The 12,227-nt window shown below is 37.4% G+C and overlaps 1 protein-coding gene across 5 annotated transcripts in view; it reads left to right on the top strand.

Annotated features, from left to right (window-relative positions):
- Window positions 1-12,227, top strand: part of GAL3ST3 (galactose-3-O-sulfotransferase 3) — a 508,852-nt gene that overhangs the window by 11,592 nt on the left and 485,033 nt on the right. The window lies entirely within an intron of this gene.

The following is a 12,227-nucleotide window of genomic DNA, read 5'->3' as shown; positions in this document are numbered from 1 at the left end:
TTTAACACTAGTTAGGGCATTTCCCCACCAAAATGACAGCAAGAAATTACATGTGACTACATGCTTGAATAATGAGGAAAAATGTGTATTTTATTCAAAAGGAAATACATTATTATGTATTACTTCTCACTGTGGTGCATCCCAACCTCATACACACCTAACCAGAGATTTTACATATCTTTGTATCTCTTTGAATTTGCTTTGGACAGTATATTAACTAGAACTGAAGTCTTTGATTTGTTAATGACATTAACGACTCAAGGGTCTGTTTGTGAAAGTTGCTTAATATATGATGGCGTTTAATGAGTTGGATGTTAATAAACAGTACATATGTCATTGTTAAACAGGTAAGAAATCTCCTGCTTTCAGCATCCCTTAATTCTGCTATTCCTGGAAGAAGTAAGTAATCCAGTAGCAATAGTAATGATATAGTGGTTCTTTTTCTTACTGTCATTTCTCCTTTATGCTGCCCCAAGCTTCACTAACCTTCATGTCTCACAACTGTCCAAACTTGAGCAATGTTACAATAAAACCAAATAAAGTGGCAGTAAACAATAACACTAGAGCACACTGCTACTTGGCAATCAGAGAATTAAACTGTCAAACCATCACATCACCGGGCTCTCTCTCAGATAACTACAATACACAGGCTTCTCTATAAGCCAGAAACTTGCCCGGTTCTTAACTTAATATAGCAGTAGTCGCCCAAAAGAATTTTATGCTCTAGAGAAAAATCATTAATCACGATAAGCAAGTCATCTAAAGCTGCAGGTGACTGACTTTATTCAAAGAGTATAGCTAAACTATTCAACCGCATCTCACTGTTGCTGAAATCCATTCAGAATGCAAACTCATTTAATTGCCAACTAAAACTGCAGCTATCAAATCAGTGGATCTGCTGCTATAGATATTCAAGATAAATGCCACAGTTATCTTCATTTTTCCACGTTGTCACACCATTTCTCTTCGTTTAGAGTCTTATGCCTCACAACTGGTCTTTACTAATACCTGCATAGTTTTTAGCATCTCCCAGGCTTATTCATAGTTTTGTGACACTGTTCCCCTGCCCACCTCCATATTTTTAATGTAACCTTGTGATACCATATATAATTATTTATGAACCTGCTTTATACATCACCTCTTAACTACAATGTCATAATTTTCTGCCCTAACTAGTTCATTCCCTCGCATCCATTTCTTTGAATGTTTAAGCATTAACCACATGATCTGTTGTCTATTTAACAAATCCAGCAACACACCTCTTCAAATGTTCAACATCTGCCACAGCATGTGTCTTTCATAGTTGCAATCAAGTTAGCAAATGAATGTGTAATTGCTAATGCATATTAATGAATATCTGTTTAAAATGCTTGCAGTGTGTTCTGGCTTTTCTCCCTCGGCCTCTGCTGAAAAGGAGGTTTTGACTAAACCCAGTCAGATGAACCTGCTAAACAGAAGCAAAATAACAAAAAAAAAATAATAATAATATTGAGCCACTCCTTGATTTTGTATAGTTATTGGTTGTGCACATGACAAGGTGCATTGCAACACAAAGGTCATATTTCTCAAAGCAGCAAACTGTAACAACGGTGTGCCACATGGCATAGGGTAGGTAGAACATTTATGGTGCCTTGTGACCATGCAGTTTGATAACAGTTTTGTTCAGTAGAATGCTTGAAGTGCTGGAGAAGATAAAAACAAATTATAATCTTTTACTTTAGAAACCAGTTTACAGTTTTAAATTTATAAGTTCAGTAGGACTTTCTTTTCCTAGGCTATACCTGCTCCTTTAATTTTAATGTTAATGTGTTTTTATTTTTAATGTGTTTTAATTTTCTGGTGCCCATCCAGTTATCAGTTTTACATATGAAATCGAGAAAGAGGCTTATTCCATAGCCTATGAATAATATAACTAATATGAGTCTCTTATAGTAGTTTTGTTTCACCTTTGTGTTCTCATGGCAAAATGTTTTGACATGTTAGGAATTATTTGTCTCAAAGACCTCACTGCCTCATTCCTGAAGGACTTATAAAGTTAGCAGTAGCTTACCTTGGATGACCTTGTAGTTAATACTGTAAGTATTAAGTCGCTGTAGCCTTAAGTAACAATCATTACCTATAAAGTAAGGGATTTGTTTTATGAATTTCCTTTTATGTAATTCAAATGATTATTTTATGACTAGAACAATATTAAGAACTGTATTCCATGACTAGTGTAAGATCTTATAAGGTATATTTATGGCTACTAGATCCACTGACTCTGTTTTTTTAACAGCAAACAAAGTAGTCTGTTAGCCTCACTTTCTAAATTAAGAATGTTAGATCTAATTTCTTATTGCACTGAAATCTGAATAATCATACCCACATTCTTAAGCCACACATTATTTAATAAGATCTAAGGTACAACAGAATCTCTGCCAAAGACTGCAAGTGAAGATTTGTTAGAAATAATGGTGATAACATAATGTCATACCCATTTACTGAATTCATAAAATATGTGTTGATTGCTGCAATTAAGTGTTTTTAGATAGCCAGATATATTTAGCTTTTGAGAAGGCAGAGAAGCCAAGTAGCACTATTTCAATTCAAACTATTTGTAATCCTTGAATAAGGCATGGAATCAAATACCTTGCATAAGTTCAGGTAAATACTGTGGTAGAAATAACATGTAAGGTCTGACTAAAAAGGTCATAAAAGCTAAGTAGTTTTTGATAAGCAAAAGTGATGGCCATATATTTTAAGGGTGGCCACGGTGATGCAGTAGTTAACATTGTCGACTCACAGCAAGAGGTTCTCTGGTTTGATTCTCGGCTGGGGTGCCTTCTAGGTGGAGCCTGAATATCCTCCCAGTGATCACATGGGTTTCCTCTAGGTGCTCTGGTTTCCAAAAGACATGAAGTAGGTGGACTGGACACTCTAAATTGGCTGTAGGTGCGAGTGTGTGCTCGAGTGAGTGGTACGAATGAACTACCATGGCAGGGCTAGCCACCCAGTGGTGTAAACCTTGGCTCAAGATGGTTGTCACTGTTGAAGTGACATCCCTACCCCATGTGCAAAATAGGAAAAGGGGTTGAGGATGGATGAATAGATGGAAAAATTCTGACTACTTAAATATAAAAGCCTGCTCCTTTTGGAACTTAAATTTATTGATTTCCAATGATATATTGCCAGTTATTAAACATTTGTTTAAATTATTTTCACTTGCAGTGGATTTGTTGAATGCAAAGCACTGATTGCTCTTTATTTATTTAACATTTGTTTACCAGAAAAGTCTGACTTGGAATGAGCCAATTTTCAGTGGAGGCCCAGGGAGAAACGCTGCAGACTAATGTCTCTGTAACATGGAAGAAAACCCACACAAATGCAGGGAGGACATGCAGACTCCACACACAAGGCACCCCAGCTGAGAATTGAATAAGAGAGCCTCTTGCTGTAAGGTGACAACACAAACTGCTGCACCATCCACACTGCTGTTGCCACAGAATTTACTTTTACTCTGATGTGCACCAATTTTCCTATTATATGTACATATCACTTAAAATAGAAGTGGGGTCAGAAAATTTCATTGGTGTTTTCTTTGAAATTTTGTTGAACTGCAGTTGTTTTTATATGGGGGGGTTATTAGGTCTACTGTTTTCAGCTTTCACTTTGGGAATGGCTAAAAAGGTATGAAGTAAATAGATTTTGAACAGTTGTCACCAAACCATCTCAAAAATTGTTTCAGTTTCAAAATACCAAAAACTATGCAATATTTTAAAGCTTCATTTGTTATATGCACTAAAAGGAAATGAATATTATTTAAAGCATTCAATAAAGTTACTTAATAGGCTTTCACATAGAAAAACTGTCTTTTTTCTTATTAGTAAAGAAACTTAACAATGTTGCCCATGATTGGGCTTGGTTGAAAGGCAGATAGTAGGTTCCATTGTTAGATTCTAAATTTATACAGGATAGCATCATACAGTTGTTCAATAAATACATGAAGTGTGCACTACAAAACATGTATCATTTAGTTACTACCTTTAGGAATACAAGAGCACCATCAGTCCGAATGTGCATGTAAATATACATGTGTGCCACTGCATGCATATGCTGCATATATACCCTTTTATAGTTTAATCTAGACAAAGGAACAAATGCGACCATTATCAGTAGGCACGTTTAATTTTATTTGTTCATTTACCATATGCATAGAATCACCATCCTTGAATCTCAGATGTTATCACAATTTCATAGTATACTTTTGTTTCGTAAATGGTATGGTATAACATAGATATCTTATTTAGCAAAGTTTTTATGACAGCATTAGCAGTAATTGTTGTACACTTTTTAACAGCATGTGTAATCCTTCTTTGATTAATAAAATACACCCCAATACTTATATATTTAGTTTCTGCAGAGTATGTTATTTTACGTACACAGGATACCATTTCTGTCATATTGAACAATGACTTGGATATGCCTTTTGAGGGTCTCTTCTGCTGAGGATTTTTGTTACATCAGCAATCTCATTTGCTTAATGGTGTAGAAAGCATTCAGTCATCAATGTTTGGCAAGTAATTGGAGTTCTTGTTAATTCCAAGGTAAATAATTTGTAGTTCTCAGAATAGTGAACCTGAAATTTGAATATATGTAATGTATGCAAAATCTGAGGTTGTGGTCCCTCTGAGTACTTCCACTGGTGTAGCAGTCTCAAAGTTAGTATACATAAGCAGCAGGGGTGGGAGTGGTGCAGCTCCAAACCCCCCCATGTCAGGAAGTGCACAGTGCAACCTCTTTACAAAAACACTTTAAAGCTGACGCACTGAGTTTTGACATTTGCTGTAGCTTTTATACTTAGACTTTATTTTCCAAAATTGATGAACTTACAATTATAAGGCTAGCAGTTCTGTTAGAGAGCTGAAAACTCATTGGTCATTTCATCTGGAAATGTCACTAGTCATCTGTCCTCCTTTGATTTGGTCTTTTGTCTAACTTAGGGTGTGGCTCCAGATGGTTATTTTTGTCTCCAAGGTTTGAGTGACAGTCATTACCAGGTCAGAGGTCTGGTCTCGTTCATCATGTGGTTCTTCCAAACTCGGTTATCCAGCAGTTAGTTCTTAACCATCTGTTTACTAAACACCTCGTAACTGTGTTTGTGTGTGTTTTAGAGGTACAGTGCTTCTCATTAACCATGTATATGATGCTCAGACAATGAAACAGTTTGGCTCAGTTGCTCTTTGAAGTTCTCTGGCATCTGATATATGATAAGACTTTTGCATAAATTTTGAAGTATGATTTAAATAGCATTTTGAATGCTCACCTGTACAAATCTGATTTCTCCAAGTCCTAACTAGAACATGTTATCTATTTAAAAATAATGTTGCTAGTGTTTGTTAATTGTCTGATAGTGTGGTAATCTGTCCTGTATTGTAAAGATTTACTATTGGGATTAATAGCATTCACAGATTTAATAAATATATAAAATATTTTGTTTCGTTTTGCATCATAGCCGTCTGAATTCCAGATCATTAACACCCACAGTTTATTGAGGCCCACTATTTTTTGCAAGCATTATCCTTAACACTATCCGTGCCCAGGCTTTCAGATGTTACATATGAAAACCAAAAAAAACACAAATTAGGTCATAGCATGTAGAATAAGCCTGAAAAGAAACTAAAATAAAAGATTTCATTTTGTTGTTTTTGTGACGGTTTCATCTTTAGTTTATTTTCAAAATGGCTGGCTCCATACTAATTACCTCTGAGAAATCAGCAGGCGTATCCACTGCCATATGCCCACATGAGTCCTGTAATGGCTCACATGTTGATATGAATACAGTGTCATAGTGCATTTCAGGGATTTGTGGATGCTCATTACCAGGCTTTTTGTACGTTAGTTGTGACAGATCAGCATTGCTGTACATTTTTGCTTCCCTCTAACAGTGTATGCATATTTCCCTTGAAATTAGGACTAGTTTGGCAACTGGTCTGAAGACATCACGGTTACTTCATTTCTAAGGATGAATGTGACTGGCGGACAGTGCCATAATTGGCAACAATAATTTTTCCATATACATATTAGTTGAACATCATTATTTCCCCACACATGAGCATTTCTGCCCATGTGGGTATAGATACTTTGTTAATACCATGAGATAAAGTATGACATGCCATCCTGACAGGCAGAGAATGACCAGCCTAGGTTATATTTGCAGCCAGTGTGATCATTTACATCATCTCTTTAATGGCATCTGTTTAAACTATTCTATCTGTTTCCATTCAGATTAATTCTATGACAGTGTTCCTAATGGTTGTGGTAATGAGAGGCTGATTAGGTTGTAGGTTATCCAGCTGCAGTTTGTAATTTTATTACATGGCTAGGATAATGTGATGGTAACACTGAGTATTAGATGTTCCTTGGATTGGCTCATCTATTTCCTGTTGCCAGATGGAAGGGGTTTTTTTTCAGCTGTGTACTTGTATGGATAGGATAGTTGCCCGGTAATAACCTATGAACCTACTTAATCTGTTGTACTGTATCTAACCTTTTTGCATATTATTTGTTAGATATTGTTTACGTGATTTTAAACAAAGTTTTGCCCTAGTTTTCATGAGTTTCATACTGGGATGAAACCTCTTTGACATGTGGAAGGAGCACTGTATAGTTCTTATTGCTGCATTAATGGTGAATTTGAACTCTTCTTATATACAAACGTCCCCTGCTTTACATTTCTTAAATCACTAGCACAGTAGGCATGGCCACTAATTGCAGTCCACAAAAATCTAGCCACTTCCAGTCTAAAAAAATTCAGCCTCCACCCCAGGTATAAGATCATATGGTACTGCCCCGTGTCCATCAAAATTGGCTATAAATAGCACTGCCCAGTCTCTGACATTCTTGCTAGCATTTAGTTTTCTTTACCTTTGTGCTCTGTTGTATTCCCATGCCTTTGGCAGATGCTAAAGAATTCTTTGCCACTAGCTGTATCAAACTTCTTACCTGTCCCAAATTGTTTATTGTCCTTTGTTGTCACATGCAGTTACTTAACAGGATGCTACTTCAATTCAAAATACCTTCCGCAGACTGTTCCACTCTATGCTGTCCAGCTTATATGTTTGTCTTCCCATATCACAGGTACAATTACATTGCCATTGGAAATCCCTTCTTCTGTTTGAAGATCTTTACAGACATCATTGCAGTATGTTATCTCTTTGGTCTCGTAAATCAGACTGTCTTTTGGTTACAGTGCTATATTGCAACAAGTCTACATAGAATAGCTTGAAGACTTCACTTACAAGGTGGTCTGTGGCAAGCCTATATGCCATATCATGGCTGCCAGTCCCACAAATGTCCATTGACACCAGTCCTGGCATTCAACATCGTGTCTGTGCCACAGCAGACAGTCCCAGAGGTCCAACCAAGCCTGTGTGCTGCATCATGTCAACTATTCCCACAGATCCATTCAGACAAAAATATGTAGTGGTAACAAAGCTTTGTGCCACGATATGGAAGGTAATCCACAAAGTAATATTTATGCACTGCACTCAGGGAAGGTAGCCCGGCACATACACTATACTCTTAATACTCTATCCATGGCCAGAGTAACAACAATAATGCAGCTAAGCTTACCACCATGAGCACCTCTAAATTCAATTTTTTAATCCAGTCTAGGAAATAGCATAATCCAAGCCATCACAACAGGTACAAAATAAACCATCTTAGTAGAATGCAACATAAAGTTATATAATAAAAGAAATAAAAAGCTATTTAAGACCTCATACTAAGTCATACTCTAATGATGTTAAGGACTCTCAAAAAGTACAGCAAAAATGTGAAAGTTACCATAATGAAGATCATAGTGGAATACAAATTAAAATTAACATCAACAGTCAACGATGATCACAAATCATTCTTTAGCTGCATCAGATGATTTAGAAATAGCATTCAGCAATGCCCTAATTAATGTGTATTACCCACTCTTAATACTTGCAGATAAATTTATGCAAACTTTTTACCAGAAACAAAGTCATAGTTAGTGTAAGTCAAACGGAGAAACCGTCATGGATGCAAGCTGTTAGAAGAATACAGTCAGCACTATAGAAGTTGTGCCAAATGGCCTCTGCAAGCCAGAGATGGACAGGTGACCATGCCAGCAGTATTACTAGCCATTTATGCAGCCTGACTGAGATTGCAGCCATTTAAATAATTTGCTTGGGGGGAGGCTGCGAGAGAGAGAACTGTAACATGAATCTAGTAAATCTCTGTTCTGCAGTTTCTGAAATGTGTTTTGGATAGATAAATTATTATGTAGAAATGTAATGAGTCTTTGTTCAGAGGACCTTTTTTGTGGTCCTTATCTGTGCAATTCAATTGGGAGAATGCCAACTGACCTAACTACAACTCTGCCAGAAACAGTTGTTGAAGTTCCACAAATTCCTGAATCCTTTTCTTCTTACTCCCAATGATTATTATGGGACATATCTTAACTGCACTCTCCAAAGCTTGATATATCACCTCTATGTACCTTGATAATATGCCTGTCTGCTTAACCAACAGCACTAGAAGTCCTTTGTGAACCCCTCCTAAAACTGTTCAACTTAAGCATATCCACAGGGTATATACCCAAGATATACACACTCACTATTATTTATGACTCTGCTTAAAAGGCCCACCTCAGATCCCAGGAAATAGTCTCATCAGCTATTATGTACAGTTTGCAAAACCATACAATTGCTTAATGTTTATCTGATTTCATAAGCTCTGATATGGAAAAAAATATTAATGTTTTAGGCCTACAGCAGTATGGTTTTAGACAATTATGCAGTTCATACGGTGTTCCAGGATCTAGTCAAAACCTCCCTGCACAGGTATTCCAAATCACATTAAAAGCCTAAACCTAGATCTTTATGTTGTAAGACAGACAACAGACTGGTTGATAAATAGAACCAATGTAGCTAAAGTAGCAGGTTCTACCTTAGAAATCACAAAGATGTTCAGAGGTATTCCTCATGGCTCAGTACTCATTTCCCTCCATAACACCTGACTAAGCTAACCAGTGACTGAAAACTGGGTGTTTGTTATACACTCAGCAGATGATACCAGCAAAGGGTAAACTGTTTCAGTTAATGGAGTATAAGGAAATGGACTTGAGTTAAATGCAAAGAACTATAGCATTGTTACCTTTGGTAAACAAAACCGTGATAGCAGCTTACATTATTGACTGCACCCTACTCTAGAGAGATAAGATCATCAGAGTTCTAGACACTCTTGTAGACATCTCCTTATTTGTTAAACACAATGCAGCAACAGTAGTCAGGAAATCCTTTTGTCTAGCTCAGTTAATAAAGAAAGGTATTTCATCGATGTCGAGAAGTTACATTTTCTTTATACCTTGATCAGACCAATTGTAGAATATAATGTTAGTGTCAGTGGTACAAGAGGTAACACAGTCTTCATTGGTGCAGAAGGCTGTTGGTTCTATTCCCATACCAGGTATATCAATTTTTGACACTACAATGTTTTGTTTGTGTGTGAGTGTGTGTGTGTGTGTGTGTGTGTTCTTTAGATGAGATGTTAAAGCAATGTCCCTTCTGCTTGAGTTGGTGGTAGCTCAGGTGTATGTAAAATATCCCACAGCACCTGTCGAAAATAGTAGGGTCCTTTATTTAATGCAACATAAAAAAGTACTTATTTACAAACTGTACATATTTGCAGGCACATATATACACATATTTCTATTTTTTACTTTTTATTATTGTTCTTCTAACATCCTCATTGTTATTCCTCCATAATTGACCCCACTGCTTCTTCCACAACCATAATCTAATTTTTCACAATGTATCTGACAAAATCCATTTCCCATTAAACAAAATTTCATTCAGTCTTTCATTAAAAATAACTCATATTACATAAAATAAATTCATATATGATACTGCTGTGGTGGTGCTGCGGTAGCATTGTCGCCTCACAGTAAGACGCTGTCCGGTTTGATTTTCAGCTAGAGCGTCTTCTCCGTGGAGACATGCGTGAATGGGCGTACCTTCGTTAAAGGTTGTGCATCAGGGCTGGTAGCACAGCACGTAAAAATCAACTACCAATCATTAGTGGACCGGAGTTTCCATTGTGGCGACCCCAAACCGGGAAAAGCCGAAAGCCTTACTACTACTACTACATAAAATAAATTCATGTACCCTTCTCCCATATTCTTTCTCCTTCTTATAATATCCATACCTAATCATATTCATATCTCTATTGTTTGTCATTAATATTCTCAAAATAATTTTCTTCTCACAACTTTTTCCAGAGTTTCACCACTCTTTTACATTTTAAAAAAACATGCTCTGTTGTCTTTTCCTCCCCACAAAATAAACGCACACTTTCAAGTTTCTTTTTATATGGCATATTGCTGTTTGTTGGTAGCTGGTTCATTACCAGTCTCCATAGGAAATCTTGACAGTCTACTATTTTGATACACCCATAACTCTCAACCTGAAAACATCAAAAATCTGGACAAAGGCCCATGAAAAATAGGTACAAATATGTACGCTGATTAGCATAAAATGTGCATACATACTTATGTAACCCCGCCCACTCCAACGGCATTGTGAGATATCAACTTTCAAATGCAAAGTGAAGAACAGACAACCAAAATATGGCCCCAGTACACACACACACACACACACACACACACACACACACACAAAACCCAAGATTCTGGGGACCTCTATAAATTCACTGACCTCTCAGTCAGAGGTCACAGACATGGTCTTAATCAAACCATCCACTCTGCTACAAAATATTCAAGATTTTTCTTATGCAGATGTTTTCTACACATCCTAAGGCTGACTTATTTGATGCAACTCAGTACTGGCAGGCACTAAAGCACCATACTATTGTATAAAAATGCAAGAGAAAACTTTCACAGCCCCATTTCCAAGGGCAGTGGAAGCTACATACAGCTGAAGCCTGCATGTGTCTATGTACCTGACGCATTGTGCACTAGTCAGGTTTGAAGTGCTGTATCAGAGGCTTGGGAACCAAGACAGCTGAAGCCTGCATGTGTCTATTTACCTGACGCATTGTGCACTAGTCAGGTTTGAAGTGCTGTATCAGAGGCTTGGGAACCAAGCAGCAATTCATTTTACCTACCAATTATCATGCACCTTCCAGTGTAACTACTGCACAGGTGGCACAGAGAAGACTGGTTGTTATGGCACAGTATTTAATTTTCTCATCATGACTGATCAAACAGTATTTCAGTCCATCCTGTATATGATTACAAATGATTGCTCGTAACAGCTTAGGTGACATTATGACTCCAAGCCAGACAGAAATCGACTAGAGGAAATACATAATTTGATATAAAATAAGCAACTGAGAAAATGCTTCCTAATTTTTTTGATTCTCTCATTGACCCTAACACTTCACAACCCTGTTCCAGGATTACTTTTCACATTCATCAACACTATTCTGTTGCACTATGCTGTTTATTCCACCCTACATCCAGCCTCATGAGTTCCAGGTGCTCCTTCCTTTGGCATGTGCCATTTATGAATATGAACCACCTGTGTTTGTGGCCCATCCATTATCTGTACATATTCTCCATTACCGTAGAAACATCACTGTAGATGCGTGCAATGCAAACTCTGGTATCTTTTCCAGAAGCAAGCTAAACTTCCTCCCCCCAAGCTGTGTTTACCCTTGAAGTGTCTCAGTTACCCCTCAAATAACAGGCATGTAAAACTACCTAACCACATGCTGTCTGCAGGGAGTAACCTTGTTGCCCATGTAAAGTTACAGTTTCTATAAATTACTGTCCTTCTCTAGCCCCTCACGTCTACTTAGCCTACAGTTTATGTGAAAGCAAGCCTGATAAATGATCAGACCAAATGTAAACAGCTTCTCGACTATTGTTGCACTCTAGAACAGAGCACCTTCCACCTTGTTGTTCTATTTTTACTCACCATCTCCGGAACAACACTGCTCATTTTCAAATCCCAAAATCTCAGTCCCTCTGCTGGGATCGACCTGACATTCTTGTGGTTGCTCAGCTCCGCTTTCCATGGGTACTAATGGATGGCCGGTGCCGGTACAATTATCCAAGTAAATAGCTAGCGACAGTTAGTGTTCCAGTCCAGGTAGCACTGCTTGCATTCCTCTCATTTGGGGTGAAACTAAAAGACCAGAGCAACACACACTGGGATTGACTATAAGTTTTAAGTATTTATGGTAAGCACATTGGGACA

The sequence above is a fragment of the Protopterus annectens genome, chromosome 6.part1, assembly GCF_019279795.1.
Source record: "Protopterus annectens isolate FY-2018-M chromosome 6.part1, PAN1.0, whole genome shotgun sequence".
Lineage (NCBI taxonomy): Eukaryota > Metazoa > Chordata > Ceratodontiformes > Protopteridae > Protopterus > Protopterus annectens.
The sequence above is the reverse complement of the archived record's forward strand: the minus strand, read 5'-3'. Positions and strand labels throughout refer to the sequence as shown.